The sequence below is a fragment of the Balaenoptera borealis genome (genome assembly GCF_965194805.1).
Source record: "Balaenoptera borealis genome assembly, chromosome: 2".
Lineage (NCBI taxonomy): Eukaryota > Metazoa > Chordata > Mammalia > Artiodactyla > Balaenopteridae > Balaenoptera > Balaenoptera borealis.
Genome location: NC_138867.1, coordinates 106,570,806 through 106,597,232, shown reverse-complemented (window position 1 = coordinate 106,597,232; position 26,427 = coordinate 106,570,806). Strand labels below are relative to the sequence as shown.

At 41.0% G+C, this 26,427-nt stretch overlaps 1 pseudogene across 1 annotated transcript; it reads right to left on the bottom strand.

The window, feature by feature from the left end:
- Positions 1-891: 891 nt before the first annotated feature.
- On the bottom strand, positions 892-25,860 carry LOC309623659 (large ribosomal subunit protein uL24 pseudogene; annotated as a pseudogene). Its single transcript, XR_014249935.1, has 2 exons — positions 13,441-25,860; positions 892-3,345 (listed from the first exon to the last, which is right to left on the bottom strand). The product of XR_014249935.1 is annotated as a large ribosomal subunit protein uL24 pseudogene (transcript).
- Between the last annotated feature and the right edge of the window lie 567 nt (positions 25,861-26,427).

The window sequence follows — 26,427 nt, the reverse complement described above, 5'->3', positions numbered from 1 at the left end:
TGTGGATTTGATTTGCATTTCCCTAATACTAATGATACTGAGCATCTTTTCATGTGTTTATCTTCTTTGGGGAAATATCTGTTCAAATACTTTGTCCATTTTAAAATTGAGTTTTTGTCTTTTATTATTGCTTTGTAAGAGTCTTTAATATATTCTGGATACAATTCCTTTATCAGATACATTATTTACAAAAGCATATATTTTCTTGAGTAACAATTTTAAATTATAAAGGCCACAAAGCCATGAACTTCCCCAAATATCAGATTATCAAAAAAGCAAAGAAAACAAATTACAGCATGAAAGAATTTAAAACTTACAAAAAAAACAGAAGAAAGGCAAATATGTCAGTCAAATTCTTTAAAATGTGCTTATTTATCTTTTAGAAATACACAGACTTTCAGATTAGAGCACAAGGCAAGAACCCAAACTTTATAGTATATAAAAGAAACACACCTAGAACAAAGTGATTCACAAGGTTGAAAATAAAAGGATGGGCAAAAGTAAACTAGGCAAATGCAAATAAAAAGAAAGCAGGATTTGCGATCTTAATATCAGGCAATAGAAATTCATACCAAAAAACCATAAAATGAGACCAAGTAGGGCTACTTATAATATGAACTTAGAAGATTTAAATGATGATGATGATATAACAGTTGTGATATACATGCAATTAAAGCATGGTAGCAATATTCAAAGAGCAGAAATTACAGGAGATAACAAGGGGAAATAGATACACTTATATTCAGAGACTTTCATTTGCATCTCTTGGTCCAAGGCAGATCACAGACAGTTTTAAAATGATGTGAGGATATAGACAACATAAGCAACATGATAAGGTAGAGCTAGTCAATATATCACATTTCATTGAATGTAAGATGCAGTCAACTGTAAAACATGTCATTTTTTAATAGAGCACCAAGAAAATAAATGCTCTCAGTTAAACTATGACACATGCCTATGGTCTGCAAAATGCATGAAGTCTCACTGTTCTCTGCTTGTTGTGAAATTTATTTCATCTGTGTTGAGAGATTTGGCAATTTCTTCTAAATCCAGTTGATTTACTTGGTGTGCAATGGGTAGCCTCTTGTACTTGCCTCAGGAACAAAACATCCCGCAGATTCATCTACTCATAGTTATTGTCCTTGATTGCTTTAAGGTTCTGTAGAGTCTTTGGTTGTTTTTTGCAAGAAAATGTGGAATTATAGTAATTCTTCCATCAATAATATTTGCTTGGACTTCCCTGGTGGCACAGTGGTTAAGAGTCCGCCTGCCAGTGCAGGGGACACAGGTTCGAGCCCTGGTCCGGGAAGATCCCACATGCCGCGGAGCAACTAAGCCCGTGCGCCATAACTACTGAGCCTGGGCACCTGGGGACCGTGCTCTGCAACGAGAGGCCACCGCAGTGAGAGGCCTGCGCACGGCAGCAAGGAGTAGCCCCTGCTCGCCGCAACTGGAGAAAGCCCGCGCGCAGCAACGAAGACCCAAAGCAGCCAAAAATAAATAAATAAATAAATTTATTTAAAAAAAAAATAATAATAATATTTGCTTTACTAGTATCAAATTTACACCTTTTCAAACCTTTCTGTGTACCCAATAACTTCTGGTTTCAATGCCAAAATACACTGTAATCTTTTCAACCACATTTTCAATGGTAATTAAACCCAACATGTATAGATCCAGTAATGTAAACATAATTCAGTTGGAAGTGTCAATGATGTAAATAGCGGTGACCAAGTTTATGCCAGTGCCAGCAATAAGAACTGCATTATGATTGCCATCTGGCCAAAAGTAATTATAAGGTGCCAAAATGGAAAGATGAATCTCAAGCAGGGATTTTAAAATGTAAAAGAAAGAATTTGTGACTAGATGCAACAAAACATGGTATACTGTGTCTCCTTAAGATAGATAATACACTTCATTTTCAAGTGTCCATTGAAAATTGACCATACATTGGTCCACAAAAAAACCTGAACAAATTTTGAACAGTAATAATACAGGCCACATTCCCTAATCACAATATAGTAAAACTAGACTTACTAACATTATCACAAAATAAAGGCCCTTCTACACAAAAATAGAGAAAACAAATTCTCTCATGTAACTCTTAGATCAAGAGCCATATACTAAAATACTAGGCAACCAAAAGAAGTAAAGGTGAGAGTGGTGCTCTCTAAGTTAAAGTACACTGAAATTCTTGAATTGTTCAAGGAGGGAACAAAGTCATCAGTTTTTTACTTTGTCAAATAATATATTTAAATTTTAGGAATTACCAATGAGAAGAATAAATTGCATGTGTATTTTCTAAACCAGTAGAAGAGAAAGGCGCGATATAAACCAGTGTCAAGGAACTTACCCCCGTGTTTGCTTCTAGGAGTTTTATAGTTTCAAGTCTTATGTTCAAGTCTTTAATCCATTTTGAGTTGATTTTTGTGTATGGTATAAGATAGGGGTACAGTTTCATCTTTTCCATATAGCTGTCCAGTTTTCCCAACACGATTTTTTTTGTTTTTTAATTTTTATTTATTTATTTATTTTTATTTTTGGCTGTGTTGGGTCTTCGTTTCTGTGCGAGGGCTTCCTCTAGCTGCGGCAAGCAGGGGCCACTCTTCATCGCGGTGCGCAGGCCTCTCACTGTCGCGGCCTCTCTTGTTGCGGAGCACAGGCTCCAGACGCGCAGGCTCAGTAGTTGTGGCTCACGGGCCTAGTTGCTCCGCGGCATGTGGGATCTTCCCAGACCAGGGCCCGAACCCGTGTCCCCTGCATTGGCAGGCAGACTCTCAACCACTGCGCCACCAGGGAAACCCCCAACACTATTTATTAAAGAGACTATCTTTTCCCCATTGTATATTCTTGGCTCCTTTGTCATAAATTAATTTACCATATATGTGTGAGTTTACTTCTAGGCGTTCTTTCTGCTCCACTGATCAATGAGTCTGTTTTTATGCCAGTATCATACAGTTTTGATCTCACTCAGATTGAATTAAGTCCCATGCTAAGGGCCTCATTCTAACTTAATCACCTCTGTAAAGGCTCTGTCTCCAAATACAGTCACATTCTGAGGGGGAATTTTAAGGGGACACAATTCAGCCCATAACATAATTTATAATAAAATATTATGCAATTTTTCACTATTTCAATAAGTGAACCATCGGGCATGGCTACACTCTCACAGTGCTTCTCAAACTTTAGTCATGCATACGATTGCCCTGGAGATCTTGTAAAAAAAAAACACAGATCCTGATTCAGTAGTTCTGGAAGGACCTGAGATTCTGCAATTCCAACAAGGTCCCAGGTGAGGCTGATGCTGTTCGTCCTTGGACCATACTTCTGAGTAGTGGTGAAGCCCTGGAAGACATGAAATAGTCAGATCCTTGCAACTCCTTGTAATCGATAGGACTGGATTTAAGAGAAGGAAGAGGCTCAGAAGATATTCCATAAAAGAAAAGCAGAAAATGAAAGAGCAGGGGAACAAATGTGGTCTATATTTGTAGATGATCAGAGAAGAAAATTTAAGGATCATGTGCCAAGACAACATACAATCTTAGTGGAGAAAATGAGGAGGTAGGTTATTCCCACAAATGAATAAGTAAATGGTATTAATATTCACACCCCACCAGGGCTATCAGACTTTTAAATCTACAGATTTGCTAAACAGTTTTTCACGTATGCCATTACATAATTTCAACACTACTACAAGCGACACATTGGGATGCCTACCAAGTTTTAAAAATGTCTTTAAAAAGGGAAATTATTCAATCAGTACTAGTAGCTCCCTTTCCAGTTTATTTACTGTCAATTCTTTTTAGAATTATAATCATGCATCATGTAGGAAGGAAGATCAGAGTTGGTAAATTATTCAAAGACTATGTCTTTCACCGTTCATGTTTCCTTCTTCACACCACCTTCCCCTAAATCACAGGGTATTTTTTGTAACTTCTTGTAAAAGTAACAACAACAATAACAGCAACAAGCTCTTCATTATTAAAATTTACCAAATTACCATTGATTTATATTTGTAGTGGGTTTAGTCTGGTGGAACACTGGACAGTTGTGCAAAACAAGGATAATTCTTTGTTGTGGGAGATACTTCCACACTGCAGGTGGTTTAGCATTCCTGGTCCCCACTCTTTAAATGCTAGTGTTGCATCCTCCAATCATTGTGAGGGATAAAAATAGCCCCACAAATTTCCAAAACACACTTTAGGATAGGGGTTTAGACCTGTTAACCACCACTGTATAGATCATCCACTAGACTGGACTAAACTTTACATCTTGAAGATTTCATACAATTTCCAAATGTCTGAATTAAAACCAGACATTTAATATACCAAAGCAAAAAATACTTCATAACTGTCTTGTAATTCAAAAGTTTCTTGCAGAAAGATCAGGCCCTGGAAAAACCTGACATATTCACTTGGGATTTACCACTAAAAACCTCAGGGAGTTGGATAGCCAGTGAGCTCTGAAAGTTCTTCCCTTACTAACTGGAAATACCCGAACAACAGCTTCTATTCTTGTAACCTGTTTTACCCAAGTATGGGCCTCCTTCACTCTCTGTTCTAAGCATAACACCTGAAGACACTTTGTTTAAATCCACCCCCGTCTGCAGGATTTTGTAGCATTTTCTGTGGAAAACGGGACTATACTTCGTATCATAATTTTCATGCTTAATTACCCCATTCTGAATGAGGTAACTTCTGGGGACCATCTGTTCAGAGAATAACTGGATGAGCACCTCAGAGTAAATATATGAAAAGGGTAATTAACATGGTAAGCTAAACAACAGTGAGACGTACAAGAACATGTTTGGTTAATTCAGAAGGTCTCATCAGATGCTTCTTTTACTGAAGCATCTGTGTAAAATTATGTGATGTTCTATCAGGCCCTGTAATTTACAAAATTACAGTCTTGCCAACAAATTGGTAAACTCTGGCTTATCTGTCCATAAGGAAGAATATGATCTTGAGACCAAAATCTAGATAGATTAGTATCATCAATAAATGAACTCTTCCTAGCCTTAGTAAATTATGAAAAATATATTCTGACACTAAGTGCCTAGATTCACAAGATGCTCTTTTAGTATAAACTAAAGCCATGTATTTTTGCAAAGTCTGTCACCATCATTGTTCAATTTACACCAAACATTAAAGCAAATGGGCCACATTTTAATTGTTTGCTACATCTGATTTTCAGACATCTATCTATGTACTGTGATGACAAATTGATGTGATGTATAGAATGAAATCTGGAGGACTAGACCACAAAATATTGTCAGTAGTTGTCTCTGGAAGCTGGGATTATATGTGATCTTTATTTTGCACTTTATATTTTTCTGTTTTTTTTCTTTTTCTAAATTTTTTTCAATGAGTATGTTTTACTTTTATAATTAGAAATAAATAAATAAAAGTTACTTTAAAAATATAATGCATTAGTAGCGGAATGTTGACCAAAGCTGCTTGTTTAAATATGTCTTACTGAATGGAAACAAATACCACCCCATAATAAGAAGTGTAGAAAAAATAATGCATTGGAAAGATTAATACCACAAACTATGCCAAGCATTACCTGGGAAAATAAAAGTTTTAGATGTTGGACAAATAAAATATATGACAATAAAAGTCATAAATGGAGCCTTAAACAAAAACTTTACTATTAAATATTGTTTAAATTTCCAAAAGACTCTGTGTCATGAGAGCATGTTAAATCTCTGTTTTAAAACCTTTTAAAACTTCAGTTAGAATATTTTTTTAGGTAAGGTCTATAGACTGAATGTTGGTGTCCCCCAGCCCCAATGGATGTGCTAAATGTGAATTAACCAATGTGGAAGGTATTTGGCCAGGGTGAGGGGGGGCAGGTTTGGGGAGGTGATTAGGCCTTGAGGGGGGAGCCCTCATGAGTGAGATTAGTGCCCTATGAAAGAAAGCCCAGAGAGCTCCCTACCCATTTCTCAGTGTGAGGACACAGGGAAAAGACTTCTGACGTGAAACAGGAAGCAGGCTCTCACCAGACACCAAATCTGCCGGTGCCTTGATCTTGGACTTCTCAGCCTCCGGAACTGTGGGAAATAAATTTCTCTTGTTTCTAATTCACCCAATCAATGGAATTCTGTTAGAGCAGCCTGAACAGACTAAGACAGCAAGGGTAAAATTTTTCTCTTTAGATCAGATTCTGAGGAACCCTTTCTGTGGTAGTTGTAAACGTTGTGGGTAGTAGTACTGGCCAGTCGCCTGAGGTCACTGTGTCTCCATGCTTCTGAGTCAGGTGGGTCCACTCTCTCACTTTCACATGTGGGCAAGCTTTCCCAAATACACACACGTTATCTGGCAGCCGTTCTCAAAGTGGGATCCTGGGGCACCTGAGGCTCCCTAAGACCTTTTGGGGAGGATCTAGGAAGTCAAATCTATTTGCATAATAATAAGACATTATTTGACTTTTTCCTTCTCATTCTTGCACTAGTGTACCACGGAGTTTTCTGAAGGCTGCGTGTTAGGTGATATGGCAACAGTGTCAATGCACAAGTAGCTATGAGACTCCAGCTGCCTTCAATTAAACAAGACATTAACAGGATGTACCGATTTGGTCCCTCTCTCATATTTAAGAAAAATAGTTATTTTTCTTAAAAACATTATGTTAACATATGAGTTTATTATTATTTAATTAATTTTTCATTTTGGTTCCAATGTCTAACATAGTAAATATCAATAGATAAACCCCACATAAACAAAAACTCTTTTGAGGTCCTCAATGATTTTTAAGGGACTTCCCTGGTGGCACAGTGGTTAAGAATCCGCCTGCCAATGCAGGGGACACGGGTTTGATCCCTCGTCTGGGACGATCCCACATACCACAGAACAACTAAACCCATGCTCCACAACTACTGAGCCTGCGCTCTAGAGCCCACGAGCCACAGCTACTGAGCCTGCAAGCCACAACTACTGAGCCCACGAGCCACAACTACTGAAGCCCGTGTGCCTAGAGCCCGTGCTCCGCAACAAGAGAAGCCACCGCAATGAGAAGCCTGCGCACCGCAACGAAGAGTAGCCCCCGCTTGCCGCAACTAGGGAAAAGCCCGTGTGCAGCAACAAAGACCAAATGCAGCCCAAAAATATATATAATAATAAACTAAAAAATAAAATAAATTTAAAAATAAAATTAAAAAATAATTTTTAAGAATGTAAAGAGTTCCAAAAGACAAACAGTTTGAGAAGCACCATTTAATAGTATAAATGACCTGAACTCAGAAACCACAGAGGACTTAATATCTGAACATAATTATTGTTAGAAATAATTTAGCAATGAGCTTCAAGCAATGTTTTGTTTTGTTCATGGAAGATACAGACCAGTAGAGAATGGGCACACATTCCTGCAGCTGAAACTCGCCCAAATTAATTAATAAATCAATTCAGTGGGACAAAGTTATATGCCAGTACATGGGACTCTGCCATGGAATAAAAAGCATATGATGTGGCTTCACTCTGACAAGTACTGGGAAACACTAACCTGTCTTTTGTCTTGTTTTTCACAGCTACAATCATTAGCCTAGACTGTCATCTATGTAATGCCTGTGTGCAGGAAATTACAATGGTGGAATGTCAGGTTACAGCCTAATACAGCCAGTGATGTGTGAACAATTAAAGGTCTGATGATCCCACTAATTACGTCAAACCAAAGGAGAATTATCATTTGTATAGGTGCTGGTTTTCTATTTTTAAATGATACAGTTTAGGGAGATGACACAGTTCATATGTGTATTTAGATACATGAATTTTTGTCATTTTCATTATGAAAATCGTCAAATAAAACAAAAGTAAGAAGTGTAGCACGTTAAACCCCAGGTGCCCATGCTTGGCTTCAACGATTACTGATGTTTTACCAATATTTTTTCATCTATCCCATCACCTTTCTGCCCCTCTTTTTAGCTGCAGTATTTAAAACAAATCCCAGACATTATTTCACTCACAAATAATTCAACATGAATTGGTAATAAAGACTCTTAAAATTATATCCAATTGTCAATAATTTCTTGGTATAATCTAATATCCAGTCCATGTACAACTTGCCCTGATTGTCTCAAAACTATTCATTTTCGCTGGTCTTTTTTTTCCCCCCTCAAGATTGAAATAAGTTCCACTGATTTTATCTCTTAAGTCTCTTTCAATCTCATTTTTTTTGACAAATCTAGGTAATATATGAATATTTTAATTTCATAATAAAGAGGCACAAGAAAAAGATAGGGATGCCAAACCTATTTTTAATTTTCTGGCCGTGCCACAGGGCATGTAGGATCTTAGTTCCCCGACCAGGCATCGAACCCGTGCCCCTTTGCATGGGAAGTGTGGAATCTTAACCACTGGACCACCAGGGAAGTCCGATGCCAAACCTATTTTAAAATGTAACGGTTTCAAATTACATGTAGCTAAGAATCTCTATCTAAAATTAGACAGGGAGATAAAATATGGCATTTTTCATTTAAAATAGAATTGTAAATTACTTTCTCAAGTCACGATTACTTTGCTTATTTCTCTTTCCTCTGCTGTCACCTGAAGGAGGATGCGTGCATTAAAGGAACATAAGGACCCTCTTGGATGAGATGGGAGGATTAGGAGGTCAAACAGATGTCAGAGTCATCTATTTAAAAAGAGTGCTGCCAGCCTCCAAAGACAGTTTCAATGGGGGACTTGCAGTGCTAGCCTCCTATAATTTCAGAGTAGAGTACTGGCTCTTTGCTTGCCCCACCCAAGCTATTCTATCTAGTTATTTTGGAAGAAATTCAAATATACTTTACCCCAATCCTATCGTCAAGGCTCAGAAACCCATGGTTCTGCTGCTGGCAATATTGGTGGGAATTGGCATGAGCTGCTGTGAGCTGCTCTCCCAAGACTCCATCCCTCCCAGAGGGCAGCCCTAGGCCAACGACTGGCTGAGGCAGGGGTGCAAAGTCCTGGTTTCCTTGCTTCAGTTTGGGACAATGAGTAAGGACCATTCGGCTCCAGAGTTCACCACAAGACTGTAGGGCAGGCCGAGATCCCCGCTGCAACTACGTCGTGGGTCAATGTCTCCCTTGCCGGTGTATCTCTTGAGCTCACTCCCCAATAAACCTTCTCTGCTCATTGTTGTCTATGTCTGTTTCCAACAGACTTGATCTAAAACAGTTAGTTAAAAAAGTAACTTTCTTCCCACCTTTATTGTCCAGCTCCCCAGTTGCTTTCCAGGAGCAATCATATTTATCAGTTTGCCATATATACATGCAGAGATATTCCATGCCATTATAAACATACATGTGTACATTCTGTCCCCCTCGTATTTTTGAAAACCTATGGTAGCTTACTACACAAACCATTCTTCACTTTGCTCTTTTCTTTTAATTATATATTTATCTCTTAATAATATATTTTGCAAAGCTGCTTTATTATTTTTAATGGATGTTTACAATGGATATACCACAATTTATTTAACCATTACTCTATTATTATTGTGTATGTAAGTTGTGTTGAATCTTTTAAAATTACATACCATGTTGTAATTCATAACCTCGTGTGTGTATATTTTCAGAAATATGTGACTACACCTCTATCTTGCCTAGCTAGAAGTCAGATTGCTTAGTCGGAGTATATGCATTTAAAAAATTGACAGATGTTGCCAAATTGTCCTCCATAGAAGCTGATATATGAGAATGCTTATTCCCTTATACTCTAACCAATATCTTGAGTTATTAACCTTTTTGATCTTTATCAATCTTATAGGGAAGAAGTTATCTAATTATAGCTTTAAATGAGTGACATTGAGTGTCTTATGCTTAAAAGGCATTTTTTTCCATGAACTATCTGTTCATATCCATTGTCCATTTTTCCTTTGGGGCTGTTATTGTTGTTTCTTATATACTTGTAGGAGTTCTTTATATATTAGGAAACCTAGGATTATAATATGAGCTACAAATATTGTTTCATGGTTTGTCATTTTTATTTAGACTTTGCTTTTGGTAGTTTTTGCCGTACTAACTTTTAAAACGTAATTTAATTTGTCAGTCGTCTATGGTTTCTGGGATTTGTGTTATAAGAGTACTAGGAGAAAAAGGTTTTGAGATAAAATTCAGGGTGTGCTAGAAAGGAACATTCTAATTAAAACTTTGGACAAGACCAGAACTACCTTAAATTATCACTGATAAACTAAGAAAAATCTTGATCTGCCCTCGCCATCCTACTCTCTAAAATTTGTTCCTCTCATAGTTTATCCCATATCGATAATGCCAACTTCCTTCTACTTACTCAGGGATAACGTTGGAATTATCCTTGGTTCTCTCTTTCTCTCACATCTCATATTCAAACCATCAGCAGTTCTTATCAGCTCTATTTTTAAAATACCTCTAGAATCTGACCTCCTTTCAAACCCTTCACCACCACCCTAGTCCAAGTCACCATCTTAGCTTATCATAGATGCTCCTAAGTGGTTTTTCTGCTTCTACCCTGGCCTATCAGTTTAGATCATGGAACTCCTCTGCTCAGTGCCCTGCAAAGTCTCTGCATTTGACTTAGGGTAAAAGTCAAAGTCTTCATAATAGCTTAGGGTCCACTGAGACCCTCACCCTCATCTACCACACGCTTCCTGGCTCACTCTGCTCTCCTTGCTACCTATTACTAGAACACCAAAAGTTCCTGCCTCAGGGCCTCTGCCTGTCTTGTGCCTGTCTTTAGAATGCTTTTTTCCCTCAGTAGCCACGAGTTCCTACCCTTTAAGTATTTTGTTCAAATGTCACTTTCTCAGAAGGACCCTCTGTGATCACCATCATTTAAAATTTCTCCCCCCAACCCAGCCACTTCTGGTACTTCCCATCCCCCTCCCCACTCTGCTTTTCTCTATAGCTCACATCTCATATGACATTCTAAGTATGTTGCTTATTTATTTGTTTAATGTCTTCATCTCCTACCCCTGCTTCCCCCATTTGAGCTTCATGAGGGCATAAATTTACTCCCGTTGTTGTGTTCAGTTTTTTTACCTCTAGCCCTAGAACAATACCTGACACATAACTATGAGAGAATGGATCTTGGATTGTACCTGAAGAACTTCATTTTCTAATTCAGTTTCACAAAAGTGTACTGAAAACTAGCTATGTAAATGGCTCTGCACTTGGAGTAGTGGAGGTTGTGAAGGAAAACAAAACCGGCTCCTACTCACGTGGAAAAAGTTTCAAAGGAGGACTGAGGCACAATATGAAAAACGGCACATATGTAAGAAAGTTTCAGCTTTTCCGGGTGGTTACGTTAGAGTTGAATGTATGAAATAGGTACTAGGAAATTAAGGCTGGAAAATGCAAATTTGAGCTTAATTTTAAGAGATGCCAGGCTGAGGTTACCCATAATTATATATGCAACAGGAAACCACTGAGAAAGATTGAGCAGAAATTAACACGATGGGAATCGGGTTTCAAATGCTTAGTCTGCTAGCATGTCTAAGATGCGTTGGGGCTGGAAATGCAGTTTAGAATTTAATATTACAGTGTCAGTGAGAGGGCCTGAAGTAAGTGAGAGTAGCCCTAGAAAGGAATGAAAAACCTTGTGTATGTTGAATAAACATAAATTGGCAAATGATTAGCTATAGAAGGTAAAAGGCGGTCACGGGGTGGGGACTGACGGTGCTCAGATTTGAAGTCTGGGTGGTGCTTACAGCATGTCCGAGACACCTTATGGATCCTTCAGTATGTCCTCTCGTGGTCTGATGTATTTGTATGTAAGGAGACATCAGACTTGTCCACAGATCCTCGGCAGTGAAAGCCAGCAATGCCTTAGCTCTCAGTGCTTAAGGAAATAACCATCCTCTGTACACTGATATTAGGTGTGCAAGGACAGCCCAACACTGGAGCCAGGTTTGTGGCAGAGCTGAACAGAGCCAGATGCTTGGTGAAGTGGCTGAGGAGATCATCCGCCTTTTCTGTCCCTTGAGACGCTTTACCAGATATCATTGCTGGAGCTGCATCTCACCCCTAGAAGTTGACAAAAATGTGCATGGCCATTCAGGGAGATACAATCCAACAACCTAGATTGAAGGCAGCAGCTCCTCTAACCTCTGAGAATTGCTCATCATCCTCACCTGTGAGAAAATCAGCATATTCTACAGTGGATAAGACGCAAGGCAGCCCAGAAAAAGGTCAGAGAAAGCCCCAGATATTTTCCAATCCCTTCCTTATCTACAGTTGGCCCAGGTTCCTTATGCAAACACCAAGAGATTAGTTAAATGCTCTGTCCAGTACAAACAAAACAAAACAAAACTATGTGGTTCAGAGACACAGAATGTCAAAAGACTTGATATTTACCAGGGAAACAGATTTATCTGTAGTAGCTTCCAGAACTTTTTCTTTAATAATTTTGTGCCTTCTAAATCAGCGGTCCCCAACCTTTTTGGCACCAGGGACCGGTTTCGTGGAAGACAATTTTTCCACGGATGGGGGGTGGGGGGGAGATTGTTCACACGGTAATGCCAGTGATGGAGAGGGATGGGGAGCGGCAGATGAAGCTTTACTTGCTTGCCTGCCGCTCACTTCCTGCTGTGTGTGCAACCCAGTTCCTAACAGGCTGCGGACTGGTACCGGTCCGTGGCCCGGAGGTTGGGGACCCCTGTTCTAAGTGATTTTCTTTATGTTTGTTAATTAAAAAAAAACAATAACCAAAACCAGTAAGCAATGTTTTATTGGGACACAACCACGCCTATTTGTTTATAAAGGAAACAAAACTTCAATCAGCTTATGGTTTACTGTTGGATTCACTGTCAGTGTGGGCTATGTGTCACTGACATGGTCATGGCCCAGTGCCCTGGAGTGTTCCTTGGCATTGCCAAACAGCCATTTCCCACTGGACTCACTTGGTCCTATTTCCTACTTCTGATACAAATCATCCCCAATTACTGCCTCAATTGAATGGAGTATTTGAGCTGTTCAAGACAATTTGACTATATCTAGAGCCAAAAGCAAAGAACCTAGTGTCTTTGACTCATCTCCAAATTTTGAAGTCCAATAATAAAAGATAACTCTGTGATTAAAGGGTTTATTATAGGTTAAGTTTAGTGCAATATATAATGCACTAAAGTTCTGTGCTCCCACTTCTCCCAGGCTATAAAGAGCTGTTGCTGTACATTCTTTGAAGAGATTTATTTTAATACTATACAGAGAAGCAAGGACTACAAGAGCTAGAAAGGACCTTAGAGGTCATATTGTCCTCATTCACATTGCATTTTATTTGCATTTTACAGTTGATGAAACTGAGGCTCAGAGAGGTAAAGTTATATTTTCCAGACTCTATAACAGGCTGGTAGAGGAGCCAGAGCTGGAATCCAGTTCTTCTGACCCAGTGGTTTTAAACTTTACTATGTTTACTATAGGATAATTAAATGATACTATTTAACAACATAACCTTCAAGTACAATAATTCATAAATTTCAGAAGAAACGTACCAGAGAATCTGTATCAGAAGGGGCCTTCAGAAGCATCCAGTCCCACTTCATAGTATGTCAGGAATCCCATTAGAGTTCACAGGTAGAGCATATTAGAGTAATGCAGTTGCTGTAACAAAAGAACCCACAGTCATTTAACAATACATGTGTTCCTGATTGGTGGCAGCTTCCACATGGTGACTCAGGAACCCAGGCTCCTTCTATCTTGTGGCCTCCTCTTGCCAGGGTTTTCATGCCCTTTGCATGCAGGAGGAGGAAGGGGAAAGAACAAATGGAGAAAGCTTCTTAATCTTGGTCTTGAGAGAATGTACCTCAATAGTTCTCAGTGAGAACTATTCACATGTCCCCATCTAGTTGCAAGAGAAGCTGGGAAATGTAGTCATGGCTAGACAGATGTCTCTGTACACTGTGGAAGAAAGAGTCATCTCTGACTTAGGCACCTCCCTTCAGCCAAATGCAAGCCCCTGGGGCAGAGTGCAGGTGTGAGCCATTAGCAGCCAACACTGGCACACCAGCCTGTAAAGGGGATTTAGGAAGGCACCCGTTGCATCTGCTACGGTCTACACTTTGGACCACTCAGAGCCACTTGTTTCTCATGGTAATGTCACTCCATCTGGTCGCAGGTCCTCCAACATTCTGGTTGGTGCAATTTCTGGTATTTATAAGAGAAGAGTTACTGGAACAAAGTACAACTCTGACTATTGCAGGTGGTCCTCAGGTTATGATAAATACAACCATGGATTCTTGTTCTTTCCCAGCATGAAGGGTGTCTGATATAGCCGGCTGGTTTTCTCAAGAGGCTGGGCTGTCTGGGGGACTCGGCATTGCTCTTCATCACTGGTGGTTAGATATGAAGCAGCAGCAGTCCTAGATCAGCTTTGTGGAGCGGGAGCCCCTGCTGGTGAACTCATGCATAACCCCCATTGATGGCTCTTCTGTTCATAAGCCAACTGTGGAAGGGCGGGTGTGGCTGAGGATAGAAGCTGGCTGACGTCTGCTGGGTGACTCTTCCCGTGCCTTGGTTGGCTAGTGCCTCACCTGCAGCCGACACTCCCTGGCAGACATTAACCGGTGCTTCTTGCCCACTCCCATTGATCCACTCCCAAGCTCTCTCCAGACTTGCTCTATGATCTTCCAGTCTTGCTCTTTCCCAGCCACTGACTGACCAGCCAGGCCATTTGCTAGTGCCCATGAATCTGTGAATAACTTTTCTGGGGGCCTGTTTTCTCTCCACACAAAGTAGATAACCAGGAGTACCATCTGAAACTCTACCCACTGAGATAATTTTCCCCCACCACCATCTTTCAGCACAAGTGGGCTATAGCATACTAGTAGTCTCTTTTCAACGTGTATTCATATACCAAGAAGAAGATTTTTCCTCCTCTATCAGCTTGTCCTAGGAAAACTTTAAGAGGCTACAGCTATGAGCTGAAGGAAAAGTGTTTATGTAAGAGAAATGGAAGTAGTAGTTGTTCTGATCTACTTGTTTGCACAGCTTTATTATGCTTTGGGGATCTGCTTGAGCCCAGTTTCAGATGTACTGTTTCCAGCTTATGACGGATGCTGCTGGTGTACCCAATCTTATGACTTGGTAGGTCTGACCAAACCCAGCTTGTGGTGAGCAGCTCTAGTTTCATAGTCATTTGATGTCTCGTAATCAGATAAGTCTCTTCCAGGTCCCAATAGTGTGTCAGAAGCTGTTTTGTGAATGGTATATAGTTCTCTCCTACAAGTAACAAGGCCTTGCCCAAGAACCCTAGAGATCTGCCCTGCAATTCTCATATTTGGGCTTCCCAAGTATTTCACACAGCATCTTTATCTACCAGAGATACATCGAATACCCTAGAATCTTTGGGGTCATATGGCCCAAGAGGCAGTGCTTAGATCCACTACAGAGCCCTTTTCTACTCTGAGTCCCACTTAAACTGGTAAACTTCCTCATCACCCACTAAATAGCTTGGAGCAGTGTTCCCAAATGTCATAAATACTGTCTCCAAAATGCCTACCATGCTCTGTGCTTTTTTCTTGGTGGCAGGAGTCACAAGGTGCAGAGACTTGTCCTTTACCAGAGAGGAGATGTCCTAGGATGTACCAGAACACTGTGCCCTTAGAAACCTTGCCAATGTGGCAGCCTCCTTTATTTTTTTTAGGATTTTTTTTCCACCTTCTGAAGTGTACTTCAGCATCCCAGAGCACTTGCCATTTCCTTCTTATCAGGTTCACTTAACATCATGCTATCGATATAGTTGACCGATGTAAAATTCTGTGGAATGTCCACATGATCCAGATCCCTTTGGACTACATTATGACAGAGAGTAGGAGAGTTAAAGTAGCCCTAAGGCAAAGTTGTGACTGTATATACTATTATCCATTCCTTGTGAATGCAAACTTTTACTGATTCACCTTTCTGATGGGTATAGAAAAGGATATAGATGTCAGTTAGGGCTTTACACCACATACCAAAGTCTATGTTAATCTGTTCTAATAAAGGTACCACATTCAATGAAGTGGCATCAATTGGGGTTATTTGGTTGAGTTTCAGGTAGTGCATGTCATCTGCCACAATTAATTTGGTTTTTGAAGAGGTCAAGCTATTGAATCAAATGGGGGTATATGGGAACCATTATTTCTGTATCCCTGAAGTCCTTAATGATGGTACTAATGTTTACCATTCCACCTAGGATATAATATTATTTTTACATTATTGCTGTTCATTTTTTTTCATTTTTAACTTTTTGTTTTGAAATAACTACAGACTCCCAAGAAGTGGCAAAAATAGTCCAAGCATTCCTGTGTACCAAGCTTTCCCCTGTTTTCCTGATACATGTTAAATACCAGAGCCATTGCACAATTTAATGCAGCTTCTTCTACCTATATTTTGTCCTAGTTCTCTGCAGGTGAAAATCTTAGCAACTGCACCCCTACAGCAAGTCAAGCACTAACAATAGTTCACTCACTACCAATGACAGGGTTCTCATTGCCATCTAGTGGATGAGTTATCCAATGCCAAATCTAGATCCAGTTGGCTTCCTAGGACCACTTCTCTCACCAGCTGTCTTTCTTGTGAACAGAACCTAAGAAGGGAATTCCCGCTTAAGTGATCTTAAGGAGGAACCTATTAGGTGAAAAAAGTAGGGGACAGCAGGGGATGAAGTTCGGCAAAGATATGGCTTTAGGAGAAGTCTAATCTCAGCCTGATCCCATAGGAAGCCCTGAATCACGAATTGCACCACAGAAGTTGTGCCACCCAGAGGTGAGGAGGCTGCTACATCCTTTCATCACTTAGCCTTTGTCCACCGCCCTCCCCTGGGTGGGGGACATAACTTACCGCCACTGTCGCCGGGACCACTGCCAGGTGAGGAGGCTCCTGCCGGCCAAGGGCGATTCCCCATAAAAGGACAAAGGCCTGAGTCATGAGCAGCCAACACCCACAGCATCTGGGGGATGAATGCACAGCCTGTGAAGAGGCATATGGGCAGGGCCCCCAACAGCATCTGCTATCCCTCCCTGAAGAGAGGATACCGTTTAAAAACTGAATGATGGGGCTTCCCTGGTGGTGCAGTGGTTAAGAATCCGCCTGCCAATGCAGGGGACACGGCTTCGAGCCCTGGCCGGGAAGATCCCACATGCCACAGAGCAGCTAAACCCATGTGCCACAACTACTGAGCCTGCGCTCTAGAGCCCGCGAACAAAACCTACTGCAGCCTGCATGCCTAGAGCCCGTGCTCCGCAACAAGAGAAGCTACCGCAATGAGAAGGCCGTGCACCGCAACAAAGAGTAGCCCCCGCTCGCCGCAACTAGGGAGAAGCCCACGCGCAGCAACGAAGGCCCAACGCAGCCAAAAATAAATACATAAAATAAATAAATTTATTTAAAAAAACAAACAAACCTGAAATGATGAGAAGGAGGCAGCCACGGGAAAATCTTGGGAGGAACACTGCAGGTAGTTCTGAGATGGGGACTAACTTAGCATGTTTGAAGTGCAGAAGGAAGGCCATTGCCAGGGGAATGGGGTGAAGGAGGAGAGGAAGGGAGAAACTGAGCTTGTGAGTCTGACAGAGCAGCACGACACAGGCAGCAGCTGGCTTTTACTCTGACTACCGCTTCCTCAAGACACTTTACATCTTCAAAGCATGTTAATGTTGTTTTTGCACTGAGAAAATTTGAGTTGGTGGCATGATTAGAAATGTTATTCCTTACTACTTAGTCATAAAAAAGAATGAAATGCCATTTTCAGCAATATGGATGGACCTAGAGATTATCATACTAAGCAAAGTCAGGAAAAGAAAGGCAAATACCATATGATATCACTTATATGTGGAATCTAAAGTATGACACAAATGAGCTTATTTACAAAACAGAAACAGACTCACAGACATAGAGAACAGACTTGTGGTTGCCAAGGAGGAGGGGGGAGGGAGAGGGATGGATTGGGAGTTTGGGGTTAGCAGATGCAAACTATTGTGTAGAGGATGGATAAACAACAAGGCCCTACTATATAGCACAGGGAACTGTATTCAATATCCTGTGATAAACCATAATGGAAAAGAATATGAAAAAGGATGTGTATATATGTATAACTGAATCACTTTGCTGTATAGCAGAAATTAACACAACATTGTAAATCAACTATACTTCAATAAAATAAAATTTTTAAAAAATGTCATTCTGGCTTTCGTTAAAAATATACAGCCCCACATCAGCTCATAGCTCATTCCGAATGTATCAGATCTCAGATATGAATGTATGAGCTCTTAGATATTACTGCTTTCGTGAATTTTTATAAGTTAACAAAGCAGGTCCAGTCTTGACCTTGGGTGTCTTATTTAACCCTTCCTAATTAGGCTATACTGAAATGAACTATCTTTGAAAGGGAAAACAGATTAGTCACACTACATGGCTTTCTTAAAATACTTCACCATAAAAAAAACACTGCACCTCTTGCTACTTCTATACCACACATTGATTTTTCCCCCTCTGCATTATCATCTGTCTTTCTAGTAGAAAGTGTTTTATAACTTTTCTTGGAGGTTAAAATGTCTCTAATAGGGAATTCCCTGGCTGTCCAGTGGTTAGGACTCTGCCGTTTCACTGCCGAGGGCCGGGGTTCAATCCCTGGTCGGGGAACTAAGATCCCACAAGCAGCCTCGGCCAAAAAAAAAAAAAAAAAAAGGCTCTGTAGTGCCTTACTGACCTCATTTATAAAGGTAACTTACCAAGTGCAACTAAACTCCTCTCCAGGATAGGTTGACCTTATTTCCATGTGCTCAAGCCTTGCTTGTGTGCTTCATTCACCCCAATATAAACTGTCTCGAGGGAGCCCCCTATTCCCCATCCACATATCTTTGATCCTAATCGGGGCTTCTCACCTGGGTTTATTTTCAAACAAGTTTATTTAACGCTTAATCTCCAATCCATCCTTTGAAGTGTTGCCAGATTAATTTTTCTCAAACTTTGTCATGATCATTAACATAACTCTCTATAGTAATCTATTTCAATCACTAATTTGAGGATTGAAAGTCCTCGATAAGCTGGATCCCTTTTCCTAAGATTACCTTCTTTTATTTCCCGCCAGGAAACTTTTCTCTGCCCAGGATATTCTCACCATTCTGTAACTGCAGTGGCTTTTCCCTTCCTCATTGCCTCTATTTATGCTTTTCCCATGTGTAGAAAGTCCTTTCTAGTTCTCATTGGCTCACATCGTACCCGTCGCTCAAATCTGCGTCCTCCTGGAAACCACCCTGACTTTGTTGACTCTCTAAAGCTTAGCTCTCTTCTAGAAGGTAGCATCAGTCGAGGACTGATCATCTAGTAATCACTTAGGATAAAATGCACCTGCGATTGCTTGAGAAAACTGTGATGCAAACATGACTTTTGTCTTCCAATACCTGGATGACAATGAACCTCGCTGTACCTGCAAAGTATTCTCTTAAATCTCCAGGAAGATCAAAGGATGAACAAGTTACTTTTCCTGATCAAATTAAAAACAGAGTTGTCACAGCTCGTTGCTGGGGGAATTAAGTCCGTCTGCCCCGTTTGACTCCACTGAAAGACGACTCTTGGAAATTAGGGCTCGCTGTCCCCTGGACTTCACCCCATGTGCCTTTTTCCTTTGCTGATTTTGCTCTGTATCTGTAACTGGGCAGGACCCTAGGGGGCCCTCCCAGAACAGAACCTGCCCACCCCTGCATGTCCCCTGCCTGCCTCTTGTCTGTAGAAAAACTTTAGCCTCTTAGGCCTTCCCAAAATTCCAAAGAGTAAATTTAACCAGAGAAGTGAGAAAATGCAGAAAGAAAGGAAAAGAGTCAAGCAAGACAAAACAATAATAGTTTAGCCATTAAACCAAAGTCAAGGGCTATAGATAATATTCTGAGCCATTTCCTTTGAGCTATTTTGCAGACCCTGAAACCTCCACCAGGTGGAAGAAGTTAACTGTGTGCTGCCCACAAGCATGTAGAATCCAGACGTGTTGGAACCAGAATGTTGATGTTGACTCCCTGTTACCTCACCATGAAACAATCAGAAGAATGTCCATGAGCTGATCACACACCCCAGGACTCCAGCCCTCACCCTGTCTTTAAAAACCTTTCCCTGAAAACCTTCAAGGAGTTTGGGCCTTTTAAACACCAGCTGCCTGAACTCCTTGGTTGGCCTGCAATAAACGCTGCACTTTCCTTCACCACGACCCAGTGTCAGTAGATTGGCCTGTCAGTAGGTTGGCCGGCAAGTGGACCCAAGTTTGGTCTGGTAACATACCCATTTGTTGTAATAAATCATAGCCATGTGTATGACTACATGCTGAGTCTTGCGTGTCCTCCTAGTGAATTATTGAAACTGGAAGTGGCCTTCGGGACCTCTAACACACAAGGCAAATGACCTTCAATGAGTGAATGAATAAACAAATTGTGGGGACTTCCCTGGTGGAGCAGTGGTTAAGAATCCACCTGCCAACGCAGGGGACACAGGTTCGATCCCTGGTCCAGGAAGATCCCACATGCCGTGGAGCAACTAAGCCCATGTGTCACAACTACTGAACCTGCACTCTAGAGCCTGTGAGCCACAACTACTGAGCACGTGTGCCACAACTACTGAAGCCCAGGCGCCTAGAGCCTGTGCTCCCAACAAGAGAAGCCACCGCAATGAGAAGCCCATGCACTGCCATGAAGAGTAGCCCCCGCTCGCCTCAACTAAAGAAAGCCCCTGCGCAGCAACGAAGACCCAATGCAGCCAATAAATAAATAAATAAATAAATAAAAATAAATAAATAAATTGTAGTACATTCATACAATGAAATACTATTCAGCAATAAAAAGGAACAGCCTGAACTGATGAAATAGCAGCAGCACCAAAGCGGCTTATAGGTAGTGAAAACCATTTACCTGTGATCCAAATTCTTTAATCTGTATCAGCTATGTGGGCTGTGGCTTTGATTACCTTTGGACAAACTATAATGTTTAAGGAAGTTCTACATATGCTTCTTGCATAGCAGCACCTCCTAGACATGTTGACAGTACTTAGAGTGTGGTCCACACATAAGCCTCACCTGGAAGCTTGCTAAAAATGCAAATCTGGGGGCCCCATCTCAGAACCGTAAGAAATGTGGTGCAAGGAGGAGAGTAGCTCTTCACGGGCAATGAAAGAGGGGACAGCTCTTAAAGGTACTACCATCTACCTACAAGGAACAGGTATGATTGAATGGCTTTGAGGGGGAGGGGAAAGGGGAGCAGACGGGATCTAATGTGATTTCTGAGACCCAGAGAACCCAGAACACAGGACATTATTAGGTGATGGTATTTACCAACGTTAGATAACTTGTAGAAATAGTTAAGTCAGGAGAAAACAGTAGGCCTGAAAAGAAGAAGAGTGGGGAAGATGAGGAGCTCATCTGATGAATGTGAGGCTCCTGGTGAGACAATTATTTGAAAGATGCAGCTTGGAATAGAAATTCTAGCCTAGCCCCTAAAAGAAATTAGAGATAGGAATTTTTGGTTTTTTTCTTAGTGGTGCTATTTGAAGCAAAGACGGTTGATGAAAAGCGTTCCTCTTCCCATTTGAGGGGATTTCCTATTTCCTGCTATTCCTATATTCTTCCTCTCGGGAAAAAGCTACTTTGCAACTGAGTTAGCCATGGTATGGCTAAAATTTAACTCCTAACCCAATCCATATGTCTATCCACAGGCCTAATAAGAATCCAAACATCGTTATTTAGTGTCACGCTAAGCGCTTTTATGTTCCCTAACAGACTGTTTACAACTCTATGAATGAGCTATCTGCAGCCTCATTTTCCAGATGACAAACTGAGAGAGAGGAATATGGTGCGTGGAGCTGCTTGAAGCCACACAGTTAGTAGTGAAGTCAGAATTCAAAGCCAGGTCAGCCTACCTGAAGTCCATGCTCTCGGAAGTGCTTTACTGATGGCTTTTAATTTGTCCCTAGAAAAGACATGTTTTCCTGTTTAAACGTGTTCTCCCTTGTTTCTCTTTTTTAGTTTTCAAATTTTTACATATCAGATGAAATTGCTCTGGGGCTCAGTAAAATGCAAGGCACTGATGAGGGTACCCAAAGGGTTTAAGCTCCCCTTCGTTGATAAAATGCTCTATTTGAAAATTTTGTTAGTTTCAGAGGCACTGAAGAATTTTTACCTTATTAAAAAAATGCAAACCAACAAAACATTTTTAAAAAAAAGAAAAAAAGAAAAAGAAAGCTTTGTCTTTTTTTTGAGTGACGCAGCAGAGACCTCTTCTGGTCAAGAAGGAGAAGTCTTAGGCAGAGAACCAACTTGGAAAAGGTTAAGGTGGAGAGAACTGGTACAGGAGAAAATAGGATATGAAATAGGTTTCATAGAAGAGTTGACAGTTATGTTGGATATAAAACTCTGACAGCAGAACAGAGAGGAGTGCTTTCCACACATGCGGAGAAAAATACATGTTTGCTGTAATTTAAAAGATACGAGGATGTAAATAAGAATCATTTATAACTCCACTGTCCAAAACTAATATTGTAAACATTTTGATGCACTGGCTTCCAGCATTGTTTTCTGGTCATATGCATTCTTTTTATTCACACTGGGTACACCCTGACTTTTTCATCTAGTGTTCTATCACACACACTTTGCCACATTCTCCTTTTTTTCATTTTAACAGTTTTTAAGGAAAGTTGTATATAAGATTACTTTATTCTTGCATCTTCTCAATTGTTTCTTTCTTATGTCTGCCCTTTTCCTTTCCTACCTGGAGAGATCTGACTTTATGTTCAAGGATCTTTTTGTGGTCTTTGTCCAGTTTTAGTCTAGTGACAAGCACCTTGCTGGGGAGAATGCCCACATGGACAGTTGTGCCGTTAGCCTCCTCTCGCTGCACTCAGTCAGTATAGGTGACATACTTCTTCCCGTAAGCCTGGGCTACGTTGCCAGTTTGCTGCCCTTTGCAGTGCCCTTGCATAATCTGAACTACCTCATCCTTTTGGATATGCATGGATCGAATACTGTACTTCTGTCTCAGCTCTTTGGAAAGAGGGGGAAGACATAATCTTCCTGTGAATGTGGGAAGGTACATTGACGTGCCTTTTCTGGTTCTTGCTTTGATCAGAAGCCACAAAGGGATTGAACTTCATTTTGGCTGCTGGTACTTCAGCAATGGTCAATGTTTTGGTCGCATTCTTAAAAGAAGAAAGATGCTTTCTGACAGCAAGGCTTTTATTGGTACATCGCATAAAAGCCAGAGAAGTTTCAGGGAAGACTTTTGTACTGGTCCCCACGTTGCTGGGGCCCCAGTTATGCACTGAGATGCACACAGCTTGGGGAGCGTAGTGCTGGCTCCATTCCAGCCGCTGCTCACCTTCTCTGCCAGACTCCCCTGTGTGGGGTACACCTATTCACCTGCTCTTGGTGGCCCCTCAGCCTGCCGGAAGCTAATCAGTAAAGGCCAAATATGATCACCTATATTCTCAGTATGTGAAAAATATATCCACTGGCATTTTTGACCCTGGAAATCCCAGAGATTTCCCAGTCACTGGGACTAACCCACCTGGGCCAAGATGCAGCATGATAATCTGCTCTCTTGCAAGGAAATTTACAGTCTTAAACTAAACCACAGTGGAATGGGGAGTTTTCAAAGGAGGAAGCCAAAGGTACAAATTAGAATTTACATTTAAGAGAGTGAAATTAGATGAGGAATAACCTGAAAGAGAATCACTTCCTGGGACGTAACTTAGGGGTCACACAAAATTAGAGAAAATTGAGTAGGACAGAATAATTGATACCATAGGGTGATGCGACTGTCACTGGGCCAGACCTCACAATTAGCACAATTGGATGTAAACAATATACTCAGGTGTTTTCATGAGGCAAGAACCAAGCACTGTACATTGCTCAGTGCAACTCTTTTCTTGAAGATTTTTTTTTTCAGTTTATTCCTAGAGATGTATAAAGATCCTACTCAAATGAGCTTCTGCAGCTCTAGGCACCCCTTCATAGAGAGCTGAACCCTTCAGGATGTCCTGCAGGATTACTATTCCTTATTGCTATGAAATTGAGCCTCAGGTGTCACCTTGGATTTTAAATTCTAGTTGAGTGGTATAAACACAGAGAAGTATCTCGAATTTTAACTTAAAAATCTTGTTGATAATTATCCCATCACCAGCCAAATTTTCTTTTGCTTTCAATGGAAGAGAAAATAATGGAGAAATACTTGACAGGAACATAGTCCTGTCAATGCTTACTCTTGAGAAGAAGTGGGTTAATTGGCTCAGGTCTATTTTAGAGGCAAAGTTGGGAATTATAGGAAGCAAAAATCTTCAATTTATCCTAAATAGCTTTTAGAAATTCAGAACTGCTTTTTTTTTTTTCTTTTCTTAAATTAGATGTATAAATTGTCCTCCTGGCAATTTCTCAAGTTTGGACTGAAGTGTGGGTAGAATGACATAATTATATAAATTATATTTCACAGTTTTCTTCCTCACATACCTTTATTTAGGCTCTAGTACTTGTCAGTTGAGGAGACAGATATATTCTTTTTGTTTTGTTTTGTTTTTGTTTTTGTTTTCAATTTATTTGCTTATTTATTTTTGGCTGTGTTGGGTCTTCGTTGCTGCGCACGGCTTTCTCTAGTTGCGGCGAGCGGGGGCTACTCTTCATTGTGGTGCGTGAGCTTCTCATTGCGGTGGCTTCTCTTGTTGGGGAGCACGGGCTCTAGGCATGCGGGCTTCAGTAGTTGTGGCATGCAGGCTCAGTAGTTGTGGCTCACGGGCTCTAGAGCGCAAGCTCAGTAGTTATGGCACACGGGCTTAGTTGCTCCACGGCATGTGGGATCTTCCCGGACCAGAGATCGAACCTGTGTCCCCTGCATTGGCAGGCGGATTCTTAAGCACTGTGCACCAGGGAAGTCCAAGACAGATATATTCTAGTATCTCTTCTAGTTCCTTGGACTGGGCTTTATGTTCTCTTGAGAACTTGGATCTAAAAGACCACAGGATTCCTTAGAACAATTTTTAAAAGGCTAGAGTTTCACTTCCAGCATGACAATGTGAGGAGCTCTTCAGACTCACTACCAAAAAAAATCAGTAATAATTATAAAAGGACAGCCATTTAAAGTCTCTGGACATGGTCCTGGGTGCATACAGCAAATGAAGAAATATTTATTTAATGAAATCTCCTAAAGCTCAGTGAACCCTGAGGTGTTTGATCCAGGACCCACTTCTCCCCTCTCCCCTCCCAGCTCACCATAGTGGAAACTCTACTGCAGACTGGTGCAGCCAAGGGCACAGGGTTCCTCTCCCCACAGATCCCAGGCAGAGGGCTGTCTTCCCAGGCAGGGCAGGATATCAGCATTTCTCATCCTGACCCCAGCTACCTGTTTCTGAAGCTAAGTTCTATGCAAGTGTGGCCAAAAGGTGGGAGACTCCCTTTTTCTGCTCAGCCCCAATTCATGGGATGGAAGCTCTGCCTTGGGCACAGAGGCTCTGAGAACACTGGGGCCCTAATTCTCCTTGTCCCAGATCATAAGGTGGTGGTTCCACACTGGGAGAGACAAGCTGAGAAGACCTGAAGCTGAAACCAAGCAGGACCCTGCAGAGCATTCCTAGGTACAAAAGCCCCTCTGTGTCTCCCATTTCTTGTTTGTAGAAAAAGGCTTTGGTCTCCTAGGCCTTCCCCAAGTTCCAAGGAGCAGGCACAAGCAGTTGTTAATTAGGGAAGTGATGGAATGCAGAAACACAGGAAAAGCAGTCAAGAAACAATAGTTCAGCGATAAAACAGAGTCCTAGTTCCTCCTCAAGGGATATATACAACAATCTGACACATATCTTTGAGTTGTTCTGCAGGGACAAAGACTCCCACCCAGGCTGAGGATGGTGACTACATGCTGACCACAAGCATATAGACCCCATACTGGTTGGAACCAGGTTGGTGATTAAGATTCCTGAAACACCACCCTGTTAACTACCACCAACCAATCAGAAGAAAGTCATACCCAGTGCAACCCTCACCCTAAATGTTGCCTTTAAAAACCTTTCCCTGAAAGCCATCAGGGAGTTTGGTTCTTTTGAGCATGAGCTGCCCATTCTCCTTGCTTGGTGCCTACAATAAATGCTGTATTTTCCTTCACCACAACCCAGTGTCAGTAAATTGTCAAGTGGACCCAATTTCTGTTCAGTATCACTTAAATTGTCTTCCATAATAATTTACTTTATTTATGTTTTCTTTACTGATTTTTAAGTTGATATTAGATGGACAGCTCTATCTTTTTGTAATAGTTTCCTTGGTGCTGTTATCAGATATGAACACTTGGCTGAATGAAGCATAGCTTAGACCCACTATGGTCTTTTTATTTTTTATTTTTTTTAAACAGAAACCACCAGGTATTTCGGAGGGAATTTATTTATTTATATTTTTTGGCTGTGTTGGGTCTTTGTTTCTGTGCGAGGGCTTTCTCTAGTTGCGGCAAGCGGGGACCACTCTTCATCGCGGTGCGCGGGCCTCTCACCATCGC